The sequence below is a fragment of the Cornus florida genome, unplaced genomic scaffold, assembly GCF_030987335.1.
Source record: "Cornus florida cultivar Cherokee Brave unplaced genomic scaffold, ASM3098733v1 CherokeeBrave_3.0.0_Hap2_Chr06, whole genome shotgun sequence".
Classification (NCBI taxonomy): domain Eukaryota; kingdom Viridiplantae; phylum Streptophyta; class Magnoliopsida; order Cornales; family Cornaceae; genus Cornus; species Cornus florida.
This window is the reverse complement of record NW_026775576.1, coordinates 96,202,738-96,219,968: the sequence shown is the minus strand read 5'-3', so window position 1 is coordinate 96,219,968 and position 17,231 is coordinate 96,202,738.

Below are 17,231 nucleotides of genomic sequence, written 5' to 3'. Positions count from 1 at the left end.
TCTTTTGTGGTGCCTTCGATTGGACGGGCAGGAGGATTGGCTCTATTTTTTTCTACGGAATAGACTGTTTCTATAATTGACTTCACTAATTTTCAGATAACTTGTAAGGTTGTGGGGGGTAAAGGGAACATCCCTTGGTTTTTTACAGGGGTATATGGGTCCGGTACTGAGAGAGACAGGGCCTTTCAATGGCGATACATTCATAGCTTGCAGTTTCAACTGGGACTTAATTGGATTGTCATGGGAGACTTTAATGCCATTTTACACCGTGACGAAAAACGGGGTGGACGTTTGAAGCATGGGTGGATGTTAAAGGATTTTAAGTATTTCTTGGAAGATTGTGCTCTGCTAGACCTCCGGTTTAAATGTTTTCCCTTTACCTGGCAGAATAATAGGGAGTTAGATAAACTTATTTTGGCTCGTTTGGATCGCGTTCTAGCTACTCGTGAATGGTCTGACCTGTTTCCCTGGTGTATGGTTCATCACTTATCAGTTTAAGGTTCGGATCACCATGCCCTTCTCTTATGTCTTAATGATTCCCTTTCTCATTTCCGCCGTTCTTTTCATTTTGATGCCCGCTGGGTGAAAGAAGCGGAGTTTAAACCGTTTGTGGTCAAAGCCTGGACGACCCCTATTCTGAACGCTCCTATGCCCGGTATTCAGAAGCGTCTCCTTCACTGTAAATCCGAGTTACAACTTTGGCGCCGGGGTAAATGCAATAATTCCAAGTCTAATATTCAGCGTCTTGAAAAGGCTTTGACTCATTTAAAAGAAAATGAGACTGGGTATGATAAGGCCAAATGTTTTCAGCTGGAACAGGAGTTAGGCACTGCTTGGCGGGAGGAAGAAATTTATTGACTGCAGAAATCCCGAATAGCATGGTTGAAACAAGGTGACAAAAATACTAAATTTTTTCATCGGAATAATGAGATTTATGGTTTGGAAGATTCTTCCGGTCGGTGGTGCGAGTCCAAAGATGATATCCGTAGGGTTGCCGAGGATTATTTCCAAGACTTGTTTGCTGCCGTCCCGAATATTGCCGATCATGAGTTTTGGCGTTCAGTGAACCAAAAAGTTACTCCGGAAATGAATGCCTTTTTGTTGACGGATAGAACTTTTGATGAATTTTGGTTTACTCTGGCCAGCATAGGCCCCTATAAAGCTCCAGGTCCCGATGGGTTTACCTATTTATTCTTCCAGTCTAATTGGTAAGTTTTGAAAGGGGACCTTTTTCAGGGGTTTAATGATTTTATCCATGGAGTTCCGTTGTCCCAATCTTTGAATTCCACTAACTTGGTTCTGATTCCTAAGGTTTCGCATCCGACTTCTATGTCTAACTTCCGTCCAATTGCTCTTTGTAATGTGGCTTACAAGATTTTTTCTAAAGTGATAGCAAACCGTTTGAAACCTTTGCTCCCCCTTCTTATTACTGAAACCCAGAGTGCTTTTGTGCTGAACCGTCTTATCCATGATAACATTCTTCTTACTCATGACCTTCTCCATGTTCTGAAGTCCAAAACAAGTGGCGACCTTTGTTTTTTGGCCCTTAAATTGGATATGGCGAAGGCCTATGACCGGGTTAATTGGGCTTTCCTGGGCAAGTTTTTATGGTGTTCGAGTTTTGATTCGCGGTGGGTTAATTTGATTATGGAGTGCATTAGTTCTGTGTCGTATTCCGTTTTGATTAATGGTGAACGGGGTGCTGATTTTTTCCCTTCCAAAGGGCTCCGGCAGGGAGACCTATTATCACCGTTTCTATTTCTTTTTTGTACCAAGGGTCTCTCCCTCTTGTTTAATTCTCCCGGTCGGCGTGCTCAGTGTTTGGGTCTCAAGGCAGGGAGTGGTTGTCCTTTGATTTCGCATATCTTGTTTGCAGACGACGCTCTTATGTTTTGTCGGGCGAAAAATGTTGAGGTGCTCCAGATCAAATCTATTCTAGATCGTTATGCAGCCTTAATGGGTCAACTGGTTAATTTTGATAAATCCATTTTGTTTTTTTCTCCCAATACTTCAATTTCTCATAAAGTGGTTTATCGGCGGTTGTTGGGTATTCAAAATGTAGATTGGCAGAATAAGTATCTTGGCTAGCCGTCTTTTTTGGGACGCCCTAAGACAGTTGCTCTTAATTTTTTATCGGAAAAGGTTTCTATAAAGGCTAATTGTTTAAAAGGTTCTCTGTTGTCTAAGGCTGGTCGGGAGGTTCTTCTGAAATCTGTTTTATCGACGATTCCAGTGTTCTCAATGCAATGTTTTCGGCTTTCCAAAAAGAATTGTCAAGTTTTGTCCAGCCAACTTCTTAATTTTTAGTGGAATGGGGTTGAGCGATCGCATAAAATTAAATGGATTAGTTGGGCTGATATGTGTTTACCCAAGGATGGGGGTGGTCTAGGCTTTCAGGAAGTTGAAGCTTTCAATATGGCCCTTTTAGCTAAGGTTGCTTGGCGTATGGAGGTGGGCGACGAGTCTATGTTGTACAAATCCTTCAAGCCCAAATATTTTAAAAATTACAGCTTTGTGGAGTTGTCGTCTCCGTCTTATGCTTCGTGGGTTTGGAAGAGCATTTTTTCTATTCGTGAGTTGATTCGAAAAGGGTTGAAATGGTGTATTGGGGATGAAGCGAAGGTGAACTGCTGGTCTGACAATTGGTCACCGGACTCTCTGAACCAATCTGTTTCTTCTAAGCCTGACAGAGCGAGCTTTTCTTTGGTGGCGAACTTAATTTCCCCTTCCCTTCACTGTTGGAATGTGGAGTTGGTAGACCAGTTTTTTAATCAACGAGATCGTGCTCTTATTTTAAAAACCCCTCTGAGTTTGTTTCGTCGCGAAGATCATAAGGTGTGGGGCGCCTCTCTTAATGGTCGTTTTTCAGTCAAAAGTGCTTACCATCTTGCTTGCTCTCTCTTCCATAAAGTGCCTTCCTCCCCGTCGGAGACAAGTTCTAGTTTTGTTGCCGTTCTGATTTGATGTGGCGAAAAGTGTGGAAGATTAAGGCTCATCGAAAAATCATTCTTTTTCTCTAGTAAAACATGCATGATAGAATTTCGATCCAAACCCAACTTGGGATTAGAGGGGTTCTTTCTTCTTTGGATTGTCCTCTTTGTGAATTGGAAATGGAAACTGTTGATCACTTGCTCTGTACTTGTGCCTTTGCTCAGTTGGTCTGGAAATTATGTTCGCTCCGGATTGTTTTTTTTTTCTCCAGCTCCCACTATTTGGAAAAAACAATGGTTTGAGTTGTGTGATAACTAGTCGCAGCTGGGGACTTCTGACGACTGTAAGAGTTTGGCGGCATTTGTGTGTTGGTCTATTTGGAAGTGCTGCAATGATCTTGTCTTTAATCGGAAACGTTGGGATCCCTTTGATGTTGCTCAGAAAGCGTTTTCGGATTTTCAGGAATTTCAGGAGGTGTCTCGGCAAAACCATCTTCTGTTATTACCGATTTGTCCAGTCCAGTCCTCTCCGGCTGTGTGGCTGCCTCCTGCCTTGGGGTGTTTTAAATTGAACTTTGATGCGGCTTACAACTCTTCTCATCAGATTTATGGAGGTGGTGTTATTCTTCGAAACCATTTGGGTCGTCTTGTTAAAATTGCCACTTTTTTCCTTTCTCATGTTTCTAGTCCTTCTTTGGCTGAAACTTTGGTGTTAAGGGAAGCTCTCTTGCTTCTGAGTCGTTGGGGCTACACGGACGTTTTGGTTAGAGGGGATTGCAAGCCTGTTATGCAACTGTAAGTGAAAGTTGAAGGTCAGGTGGTGCTTTTTTTCTAATATTTGTTCCCTTCTTTCCCTCTGTGTCGGGTCCTCTCTTATGTAGATTCCTCGCGGAGGAAATGATGTGGCTCATCTTTTGAGCATAAAGGCTCTTGTAGCCTAGTACGGTGATTTGGAGTGGAGTATATGGCCCTCGTGGTTGTTGAATGCTCTGCTCCCTGTTTGTACTTCTTCCATTTCTTTAGTGTAATTGTTTGTTGGCGAAAGAGAAAAAAATAAAAAAAATAAAAAAATAAAAATGCTTCTCTCAATAACCCACTATACACGCATAAAAGGTAGGTGTGACTCATTACGTGACAACAATGTGGTTGGAATGTATCCCATATAAAACAAATATAACATATAGGCATAGCAGATAGATGGATTTGAGAATCTCACATATAAACAAAATGACCAAATGTCACCCAATGCTTATTTCTATTGAATCGGATTAATCAATATGGCTCGTCTTTGTTTTTGGTTTTTGATAGTTAGCCATGCGTTGGGCCATTGCTAGGTGATACCTTCATTCTTTTCCAATAAAAATTTAGATTCAGCTTCAATTATGAATAGTGAAATTGAAAATGGTCTATGGAAACATGCTTAAGTATCCTATTGGATTTATCTGTCCATTGACGTTTTGAACTTGCACATGTTGTAGAAGCACGGCAATCTGTGGTTGCATCGCTTCAAGTTTCAATCCACATGCCTCTTCCTCAACTTCTCAAAAGTTTCGCTTTCACTTGAGAGGACAAATCATGAGGGGTAAGGCTACCTCCCGAAGTAGATGCACCTTCTGTTTGGCTTTTTGATAATTCTTCTAATTGAACCTCCTGCAATACAAAATTATGCAAAAAGAAAGTAGGCTTATTTGCATGGCTCCAAAAGTAATAAGTTTGTTCAATAATTAACAACTTCAGGTTTTCTTTGTGTGCTACTAAGCAAAAAGCTTCTTTTCTGTCCCACCAACAAATGTGTGTGTGTGTGTGTTAGAGAGAGAGAGAGAGAAAGATAGAGGCAAAGAGAGAATGAACGCGTGTGCTTATTGTTGAAGGATATAAATAATAAAGTTGTACCCTCTCTAACAGATTACGCTTTTGGAATAGATGGTAGTTAACACTTATTATAGACCACATGCCAATTAGGCAAATTCAGGGAACCCTTTATTGTTTCCCGCATTTGCCCAAATTTCATCAAATTTTGGCATCACTCGTTATATAAAATTGATTTTAAAAGTCAATTTGCTCACATATATAAAAAGAACTAGAGGAGGTTAATTTGGATCAAAAAAAGAAAAGTGCTACTATTTATGGATATATAATGACCTGGAATGATGAATTAACCATGGAGAGCACAACCGAGGCCATGACTTAATTTTGGTGTCACTGCCACAAGTGTGCAGTAGTAGCAGCAGTAGATAAAAGAGGGGGTAAATTGCGGGCTTCAAGTTCTATATGGAAGTCTTAAAGGAGAGGATGAGATTATTGATAAGCCTCTCACATGGCCGTGGTCTTGTTTATTCTCTCCCACTACCATTATGATCTCTGTGCTTATTCTTTTTAACGTTGTTTTTTTCCCTCTAAAAGGAAACCTCATTGAAATTGGCAGTAACTAATAATAAAATATAAGGAAAAATATCACTTACCTCCCTTGAGGTTAGGCCTAATTACAGGCAATATCCCTAAGGCAGAGTTAGATTCCGGTGGAATCCTTGTTAAATGACTAAATACCCTTATTATATAAAATAAAACATTAACAAACACATCATTTTCCTCTCTCTCCAACATCATCTATTCACTACACATTTCTTCTTTGCAAGTCCTCACCATAAAAAAAGAAGATGACAAATAACAAAACCCTGAACAACCAAGCTCGCCGCCTCCCTCACCACCAAGTTATGTTCAGTGTCGGCATCCTTGGTCACCACTGTCGGTCTCGCTGCTGAGATCGTGCATCGATGCCGCCATTTCAGTCCGCTCCATCGCCGGATCAAAGCACTTTTTCACCTCCGAACACAGCCTAGCTCGTTAGTTAACCGCCGATATCTTGCATCGTCGGGCTCACTCTCTCTCTACAACCATTATGTTCACCGATCGTAGATCCGTCCTCCATCGTTGCCAATAAGGGTCCGTGCACGCCGTTCCGAGCTTGCCGATAAGAGTCTGTGCATGCCCTTCACCGCCTTTCCTCGTTGGTTACTCGCCGTTTAGACCCAAAGTCCTTGTTGTCCCCATAATCATAACAACCACTGTGCTTGTCGTAGAAATCTCTACCGTCGCCGGAATCGCAACTCTTCCAATCGCTGTCCGTTGCCGCACTTGCCGCCGCCTCGTCACTGTAGTCCTTCTTGCTCGCCGTCGACTAAGCATATCCTTGCTCATCGCTAGTGGGTTATTCATAACTCGCTGTCGTCCGACGTTTCGTCCTTCCTTGCTCACCTACACGACCAGTCCCTTGTGCACCTTTGTTTGGGACATCACAAGATATATATTATACTATCCCAAAAGACCTCTTCGACTATGCGAAGATTATGGTATTGAAGGATGGAAGACTCGAGAGAGAGAGTAGAGAGAGGTGGGTATATGAGTAATTTTAATTCAAAAGTAAGGGTGTAAATGTCTTTGTAATTATTATTATTAATAATTTTTTTTTTTTTCATAATTGGTGATGTATAAAAATATATATATATATATATATATTTATAGATACACAGAAGGCATACCCTCAGAAAAAACAAAAATATAGAAGATTGAAGTTGAAGACAAAATTAGAAAATAAAACCAAATCAAAACAATCCCTGGATAAACAATAAGGCAGCATCAACAGCCCAAAATCAAGCCAAAATGTCAGTCAAACCAGCATCTTGAACCTGCAGAACCTCCATAAGCATAGTACGAGCCACCACTTTAGGAGCACTAGCGACCCCATCAAGTAATCTAATATTTCGTTCCTTCCAAATAGCCCATAAAGAAGTAGGAAACAGACTTTTAAGTGATCTAGAGTGAATATATTGATGATGACACCATTCCCAAATCTGATCAACTGTATTTAAAACCAAAAATTGATCCATCTCCCATCTTAAGACACCTCCTAACCACCTCCAGAAAGCTGTAGTGAAGGAACACGAGACAAACAGATGCGCAGTTGTGTCCACAGCACGTAAACACAAGGAACATCGAGGGGCTAATTGAATCTTCCTTCTCTGTAAATTAACCATACTAGGAAGCTTGTTGTGCAACACACACACTGTTGTAGTAGACCACCGAGGACAAGCCTTACCCCAGTAAATTTTGTACCACTGCATAGTACCAAAAGCAGACCTGCAAATATCCCAAGAAGCCTTAAAAGAAAATTTACCTCCATCCCATAAAATTTTGTCATCCTAAGTTATATGCACGGACTGTAAGAACTGTCTAAAATGAAGAAATATATCATCCGACAACAACCGAAAGTCCCAATCCCCATTCACTATCAAAGCATGAACTTTACTGTGCAAATCCAAAGACAGTCTACGAGCCATCCAATGGCCAAATTTCTGAGTGAGAGTCTGACCAAGACACCAAGGATCAAAAAATAGCTGAACTAAATTCCCAATCCCAATCTGATAAGAAATATTAGCTCTCATAAAATCTCTAATGTCCACCATAGATTTCCAAATAACAAAATATGTCACTCTAAAAATCACATTCCAATATGAAGAGTTAGGAACGTATTTCTTCTTAAACTAAGAGATCCATAACATGTCCTTGCTTAACAGGAAGTCCCATACCAACACACTTCTGGACACCAGTTGAACATCCCCCAATTTCCTAAGACCAAAACCACCCTCCCGTTTAGGCCGTGAAACCATGTCCCATGACAATAAGTGAATTTTCTTAGAATGCTCTGAACTGCCCCACAAAAAATCCCTGCATAACTTCTAGATCTGGTTAACAATACAAATAGGCACCACAAATATACTACACCAATATAGGAAAATAGGATTCACAACTGATTTCAGAAGTTCAAGTTTGCCAGCTACGGACAACAACTTAGTACTCCAACTATGAATCTTATTAGTTATTTTATCCACCAATTCCCTGCAATTAGATTTCTTCAGACTTGCAGGATACAAAGGTAACCCCAAATATTTAATAGGGAATTACTCCTTTTTACATTGTAAGATGTTCAATAACACTTGTTTCCTCCTCACTGCCCTAGAAAACAATACACTACTCTTTTAGGGGTTGATCTGTAACCCAGAGAGATCCCCAAACTTGGAGAAAATAGAAGATAAAGCCTGGGCATTTTGAATAGAAGCCTCATACACCACCAAAAGATCATCAGCAAAAAATATGTGGCAGATAGAAGACTGCAGCTTCCTAACAGAATAAGCAGCTGTGATTTGACTATTAATAATAGCATCACAAATAAATTTTGATAGATACTCAGTGACCAATGTGAACAGCAGAGGAGATAAAGGGCAACCTTGCCTAAGACCTTTTTCAGGTTTGAAAAATCCTTCAGGAGTTCCATTTATCAAAATAGAATACCTAGTGGATTCAAAAATTACAGAGATCCAAGCAATCCATTTAGCAGAATATCCATAATTTTGAAGTGCCGTGAATAAAAATTCCCAAGAAACAGAATCATATGCCTTCATAATATCAACTTTCAGAGCCATAGTGGTATGCCTAGGATGAGAAAAATCCCTAATCAATTCATGAGACATAATCAAAGCATCTTGGATCTTTCTACCTTGTACAAAGGCACATTGTTCTGCTCCAACCAGCTTATGAAGTACCAAGGATAGTCTATTAGCCAAGATCTTGGTAATGATTTTATAGAGTACATTACACAAGGCTAAAGGTCTGAAGTCACCTAATTTAAAAGCATCACTAACTTTAGGAAGTAAAGAGATGAAAGAACAACTTATCCCAATTGGCATCTTACTGAACCTGAAAAAATCTTGCACTGCAGCAACGACTTCTTTATCCACAATAGCCCAGAAAGTTTGAAAAAATCGAGCTGGGAAACCATCAGGACCTGGGGCTTTATCTAGATTAAACTGCATAACTACAGTTTTAATTTCATCATAAGTGACAGGAGCCTCCAGCACATTAATCTCAACTAGACCAATAGTCTTCCTTGGCAACTGATCAACCAATCCATTACAAGGCTTCTTGGAAAACAGTTGCTGATAGTAATCAACAAACCATCCTCTAATCACTGCCATATCAGTAGATGTCTGACCCCCAACGCCTTCCACCGATGTTATAGCATTAAAGTTCCTGTGTTACTTCAATTTATGATAAAAATAACTTGAATGTCTATCACTCTCCTTAAGCCACAGCACTTTAGATTTTTGAGCCAGCATAATTTCTTCATCTGCAACTGCTGTTTGGTACTTCTCTCTGGCTGAAAACTCAAGGTCAAAATTAACTTCAGAAGGAGCAGAAAGCAACAGTAATTGGATAACCTCTAACTCTTGTTTAGTAGTTAAAAGCCTCTCCCCCACATCCCCAAAAACATTCTTATTCCAATCCTTAATGCATTACTTGACATTCCTCAACTTGTTAAGAAGTTTATGAGAAGGAGAACCAAGAACATCCAAAGACCAAGCCTTCTCTAGAATTGAACAAACACAGCTTTGAATACACCAAACCTTAAGCATCTTAAAAGGCTTAGGACCATTTGCAAAAAAATTTGAGACTTGGATTTGAACCCCATAATGATCAGAACTCTTTGCAGAAGAATAAGAAACTTTAGTACCTGGAACCAAGTCCAACCACCTAGCATTAACAAACACTCTGTCAAGCTTAACTAAAATCCTCTTATGAGCCCTCTGTCCATTACACCAAGACCAAGCACCATTAATAGGAAAGATTTACACAAGGCCAGCATCTTGTAAGCATTGGTTAAAAACATTGAGCAGCCGTTGTGGAACCCGAAAACCTCCCTGTTTATCACTATTAAATCTAATAGCATTCCAGTCACCAAAAGATATCCAAGGACCATTAATAATAGTAGAATAATGCACCATAGAATTCCACAGAAAAACTCTAGTTGCCACATCATTGGCAGCATACACAGGAGAGCAGAAAAATACATCCCCAGTCTGCACCACCCTAACTTTCAGCAACAAACATTGAGCTTGAACATCCACCAAATCAATAGAAAAAACCATAGGATTCCATCCCACCCATATCTTACCGAAATCATGAGCAGAATAATTGTTTAACCAATTCCAGGCTGTGTTACCTGGACTCGTCCTTTCCGGCGAGGGTGTCCTTGTCGACACGACATGACGCGGACACGGACTCGGGATATGCGTCCGACCTTGTACGGTCAAGATCGGACACGGCCGTTGAAGAAAACCTTGGTTTCAGTGGTCAGAAATTACTGGTTTCACTGGTTTCGCCGTGATTTTCAGGAAAGATGTTTTGGAGAAGACGAGGGTTCTTCACGCGTTGGTTTTGCATAGAAAGTTACCTATTTGGCACGTCTTTTTCACGTTCTAACGCGTAAACAAATTTCGACCGACACTGCCTGTCATTGAGAAACGTGTGTATATATATATATATATATATATGGTAGTAGTATATATATATATATATATATATATATATATATATATATAATAATAATAATAATAATAATAATAATAATTGTGGTTAGTGGGTTACCAGCTGTAACCCACTCACCACAATTATGTTGACCATTTTAACCTAATTAAATAGGTGTAAATTTACAATTTTAACCTTATAATTAAACCATTTGTTGCGTTGCGTTGTGTTTTTGCCCCTAAAAACAATCTGACTGTTCTTTTCTTTCTTCTCTCGTGTGTGTTACGTTTTTGCCCCTCCAAAAGATGTGAGTGTTCTTTTCTTTCTTCCCTCTTGTGTGTGTGTGTATATATATGTGTATGTGTGTGTGTGTATATATATGTGTGTGTGTGGGGTTTTTGACAAGAATAATCTTATTTATTATTGATAAGGCAGAGACTATCATCTATGATGGTTAAAGACTCTGGTTGTGCTAGGAGAATGATACTCACGTGGGATCTGCCTGATTCCTTCATACGGCCGCCGGCAGAGCCTCCAGACTGATACCACGGTGCGGCTACTGCGTCGCCGCTTGGAATCGGATGATCTTTGAGACTTTGGCTTAGACTTCTTCAATTTAGGAAACCCTAGACTGAATACGTCTTGATCCATTTGTAAGGCCTTATGGGCTGTTTAATTTATGGGTTGGCCCATTGGTTGAGGCTTTGGCCTGCTGTAAATTCTTTCTTTTAATAAAATACATTTACCTTCCAAAAAAAAAAAAAAAAACCTATTTATTACTCTTCGTTTATAAGTTAAAACAATTATGTATTTTTGTATTCATGGAAAATATTTTCTTCAGTTTTATTTTATTTTATTTTTTATTTTTCCCTCTCTGTTTTTTTCAGAGTTTATATTGCCAGTCAGAAACACTCTAATATCGCCCAGGAAACACTGTGGGCCACTTTTTGTCCATTAAAATAATAATTTAGACAAAGTTATTTTTGGGCATTGGGCTTTGTACATTATTTTACCATCATCAATATAACAAAATATATACAAATCTGTTACAATAAAATACACAATAGTTTATAACTTTACATGTATATTTATTTATTAATATTAATTCTTGTTTTTTAAAAATATAAATGACAATGATCAAAAGATAAAGACTTATTTGCTTTGACTTTTTAAAGTGGACAAATAATATTGTCTAAAATAATAAAAGATTTTTTTCCATAATTAAATCTCATAAATCCATTAAAAAAGGTAAATAAATACTTATGCCTTTTTTATATAACTTCCATATAAAAAATATTGAAAGCAAACTAATTTCATATTAATTACTAATCATGTTTGAGGTTTATAAATATTCTAAAAAATATTATATACATTATATTTAAATTAATTAACTTTTTATCCCATATTAAAGCTCGGTAGCTGACATACTCACTTATTACTATATAATTTTCTTATTACTCATTAATCATGTTTAAGGGTATAAATATCCTACAAAAAAAAAAATTAAATTAAATTTATATTACTTAAGTTTCTTTTCTATTTAAATCTCACATACCCAATTATTAGCAAGATAATTATATAAATAATTACACATTAAATTATTTATTTTATTTACAAAAACATTAGAATAAAATTAAGTATTTAACTAAAAAAAAAAACTTATATTTAAACATTTAACTATATAATTCAACACATGGAATTAAGAAGGTTACACTTAGTAATTAAACACGTTGAATTATATTTGTCCTAATTAAACACATTGAATTAAGAAATCTAAAACTAATATTGTCTAAAACAATAAAAGGTTTTTTCCATAATTAAATCTCACAAATCCATTAAAAAAAGGTAAATAGATACTTATGCCTTTTTTATATAACTTCCATATAAAAAATATTGAGAGTAAACTAATTTCACATTAATTACTAATCATATTTGAGGTTTATAAATATTCTAAAAAATATTATATACATTATATTTAAATTAATTAACTTTTTATCCCATATTTAAAGCTTGGTAGCTTACACACTCACTTATTACTATATAATTTTCTTATTACTCATTAATCATGTTTAAGGGTGTAAATATCCTACAAAAAAAAAATAATAAAAAAAAAAATAAAAAAAATTAATCTATATTACTTAAGTTTTTTTTCTATTTAAATATCACATACCCAATTATTAGTAAGATAATTATATAAATAATTACACATTAAATTTTTTATTTTATTTACAAAAATATTAGAATAAAATTAAGTATTTAACTTTAAAAAAAAAAAGCTTATATTTAAACATTTAACTATATAATTCAACACATTGAATTATATTTGTCCTAATTAAACACATTGAATTAAGGAGGCGATAATAGTATAGTAATCCTACACGACTATATAATTAAATACATGAAATTAAGGAGACTATACTAGTATAGTGATCCTATATAACTATATAATTAAACACATGGAATTAAAAATCTCACACTAGTTTAGTGATCCATATATAACTATATGGTTAAACACATTGAATTAAGGAGGCTAAAATAGTATAGTAATCCTATATGACTATATAATTAAAGACATGGAATTAAAAATCACACACTAGTATAGTTATTTATATATAACTATACAATCAAACACATTGAATTAAGGAGGCTATACTAATATAGTGATCCTATATAACTATATAATTAAACACATGGAATTAAAAGTTAACTAACGAGACTATAGTGATCACTGATCAATTGATAACTGTATAATAATTGAACTCACGAGACTATAATAATCATTATTTTACTATTGAGACTATAGTAATGAATAGATAAGTATATAAAAATTGAACTTATGAGAATAATTGCTTACATTATAGGAAAAGAAATAAAATATTTTTTACTAAATTACTGTTGCTAATTTTATACACTAATTTTGTGACTTCACATCATCATTTAATTAAGAATAGCTTACATTATCTATAGGTAAAGAATTAAAATATTTATTATTAAATTAATGTTGCCAATTCTATACATTAATTTTGACTTCACATTAATTAAGAATAGCTTACATTATTTATAGGTAAAGAATTAAAATATTAATTATTAAATTAATGTTGCTAATTCTATACATTAATTTTGACTTCACATCATCACAGTTTCAACAGGTACGAAAAAATTTTAATTTTTAAGTTCTTATGTCAGCCTTGGAAATACCACGCCTCCAAAACACATGCCCTTACAGTAAGCAAGAAGTATAAAATTTTTAACTTAATATATAATATTAGATTTTATATCAATCAAAAGGCTGGGAGTGATGGTTTAGTCAGTCATTAAATGCTACTGTGGCATTTTGTGGCTCAAAGCAATGCACCATTCTTACACGCCACCTGCGCCATTTTCATCTTCTTTGTCTCTTCTTTTTGCATCTGCGCCATTTTCATCTTCACTCTCTGTTCTTCTTGCACCTGCGCCATGTTGCTCCGTCTCTGATCTCCAAGACTGCAACACAAACAACCCTTGAACAGGTATATATATCTTCTCTCCCTCTCTCTCTTCGTATGATTATACAACTGTATCAACCCATACTTGTATAATCTTATTTTATGCACCTCCAATAAATAATTTTAATTCTTTTAAGTTTTCAGAATAATTTTTGATAATTTTATTCTTTTAAATTTAATTATGTTCATTATAATTTATAACAATAGGTATATATAATTTTTTTTTCTCTCTCTCTCTCTCATGGCAGAATTAGTAAGACAGAAAAGAAGAGGAAGAAGTCAGAATCAATTGTCTACCAAAAGTCAGAAAACCGAAAGCCACCTTTTAGTAACTTGGGAAGGCGCTAGTTAGAATCAATTGTCTCTGCCAAGAATATAGTAATCGTACGTACTATTTCCTTTATGCATTCATTGATTATACAATTGAATTAATTGATACAACTGATACTGGAATAAATTTATTCTTTTAAGTTTTGAGAATTTTTTTTGATAATTTATTCTTTTAAGTTTGATTATGTTCATTAAATATATCATGCATTTATATATACACTTGTGCTTTAGAGTTAGGATACAATGTCCTCTCCATCTCAACAATCTATCAAAGGGAAAGGAAAGACAAACCTACGACCATCAAAAGCTCTGGGGTTAGAATTTGATGAAAAACCATTATGGAATCATGTAAAGGTTCTTAGCCTACCAGTACGTGGAGGTGGAAACAGAACCTAGTCTTGCAATTACTGCAACAAAAAGGTTACTGGATCCTATTCAAAAGTGAAGGGTCATTTATTGAAGATTCCTAATCAAGGGGTTGAAGCTTACAAGTCTATCAATAATGATGTATTTCAAGCATTAAAGAAGGAACATGGCCATTCTGAAAGCAAAAAAGCTCAAGAAGAATTGAATGTGAGAAAGAAGGAAGATTATTTGTCCTTGCCTGAAGGATCAGATTTGTTGCAATGCAAAAAAAGAAGGGCATCAGCTCCAGGAGTGCTGGAAAATGCATTTAATGTAGCACAAAGAGATGTGGCAGATAAGCAAGCTGCTCGCATGTTCTATGCGTCTGGTTTATCCTTCAACTTGGCAAGGTGCCCTCACTTCAGAAAATATTCACTCACATTAGCCAACAGCAAGTTATCTGGCTATACTCCTCCAACATTCGATAGATTACGAACAACATTGCTAGCCCAAGAGAAAGCACATGTGAATCGCAAGCTCCAACCGATAAAAGATACTTGGAAAAAGAAAGCCATGTCCCTTTGTTCTGATAGGTGGTCGGATAGACAACAAAGGCCACTGATAAACATAATGGCTGCATCAATAGGTGGTGCAATGTTCTTAAAGGCAGTTGATGCAAGTGGCAACATAAAGGATGCTGATTATGTAGCAAATCTGTTCAAACCCGTGATCCAAGAAGTGGGTTCACAATATGTTGTTCAAGTGATTACTGATAATGGAAGTAACTTCAAAGCTGCTGGGGCCATAATTGAAGGTATATATCCTCACATATTTTGGACTCCATGTGTTGTGCATTGCCTAAATTTAGCTTTAAAAAGTATTTGTGAACCACCTAAAAATTCACCTCAATTTGCTGAATGTAAATGGATTGCTGATTTGGTGAGTAGTGTGCAAAATATAAGAAATTTCATTGTTAACCATGGCATGGTACTTTCAATTTTCAACAATTACTCGGAATTGGGTTTGCTAAGAGTAGCGGAAACAAGATTTGCATCAAGCATTATTATGGCAAAACGCATGAGGGAATTGAAGGATGCACTTGAGAAGATGGTGATGGATCCAAGTTGGAGAATGCATCTAAAATAGGATGGAATTTCAGCAATTGAAATCAAGGCTAGGGAAGTTAAAATTTCCATTGTGAGTGATAGTTGGTGGGCTGATTTGGAATATCTCTTGGATTTTACTGAGCCTATTGTTGAATTTCTAAGGTTAGCAGACACTGATGCTCCTGTTCTCCATTTGATTTATGATATGTAGGGCACAATGATTGAGAAAGTTAAATCTAGAATATTAGGACATGAAAAACAAGATCTGCTCACTGGCCAATCTAATTTCTTTGACGTCATTCACAATATTTTGGAGATACGATGGAATAAAAACAACAATCCACTGCATTGTATGGCTCATTCATTGGTTCCTAAATACTATATTGAAGCTTGGATTGGAGGTGGAAGTGATGGAGTTCCACGGCTCTCACCACATGAAGATCAAGAGGTCTCTTTAAATAGAAGTAAATGTTTCAAACGATTGTTTAGCAATCAAGATAATCTTCGAAAAGTTTATATCGAATATGGAGCTTTTTCAAGTGGATCTGGTTACTTTAATGAGCCTCATGTTATTGATGCAAAATTGTATGAGGAACCAATTTCATGGTGGGCTAATCATGGTGCTTCAACACCAATGTTACAAGCTTTAGCATTCAAGTTGCTTTCACAGCCCGCATCATCATCTTGTTGCGAAAGAAATTGGAGTACATATTCTCTTATTCAAAGCATCAAAAGAAACAGATTGACTACAAGTAGAGCTGAGGATTTGGTCTTTGTACATTGCAACCTCCGTCTCTTGTCAAGAAAAAAGAAAGAATACAAGGAAGGGCCAACAAAGTATTGGGACTTGTGTAAGTTCATAAACTTACTTTTAAATTTAAATATCTCCAACAGGACTTTCATAGATATTCTTTTACTACATTTTTAGTTTTTTTTTACATCACTATTAATTTATTTTGTTTAATAGGTGGTGATAAGTTTGATATTGATGGTAATACTCTTGGGGAACTTTTGGAGCTTTCCATCAATGAGCCTGAGTTAGAGCTTATGACACTTGATGAAGAGTTTGAAGAGAGTACTACCTTAGGGAGTGAAGCAACTGAAGAATTCCAACAAGGAATGATGGATTGAAGAAATGAAGCAAAAGATGAACTATACGTACCTTTTGGCTTTTGTTTTTCTTATGTTTATCTCTTTATATGAATTATGATATAACTTTTGCCTTTTGTTTTAAATTTTTGGAATGTTGCCTTGTAAGTTGTTGCCTTGTTCAGTTGTTGGTACTTGCTTACTTGGTAGTTGGTGGCACTTAGCGGTTGGTATTATTGCTATTGCCAATTGGTAATCTGTTAGTGTATGACTTTATGATATGAATGATATAAATTATAATTATGGACCTTATGGTTTAAAGTTTAAAGTCTTTGAGTTCATTATGAAATTCTAAACTCTAAAGTCCTAAGATTCCTAAGTTTCTAACATCTCTGTCTTTAATCTTTATACAGTTCTACTCAACAATTTTGTATTTGTTTATTTTTTTCTATTTTTTCATAAGTTCAATAGTTCATAACAATATGTTAATGTCAATACAACATAAATTTCAAATAATATTTTAGCCTTTTCAGGTGCAAACTTTTGAAGTGCAGAGTCTGACTGTGGACCTGTGGTGTTGTATT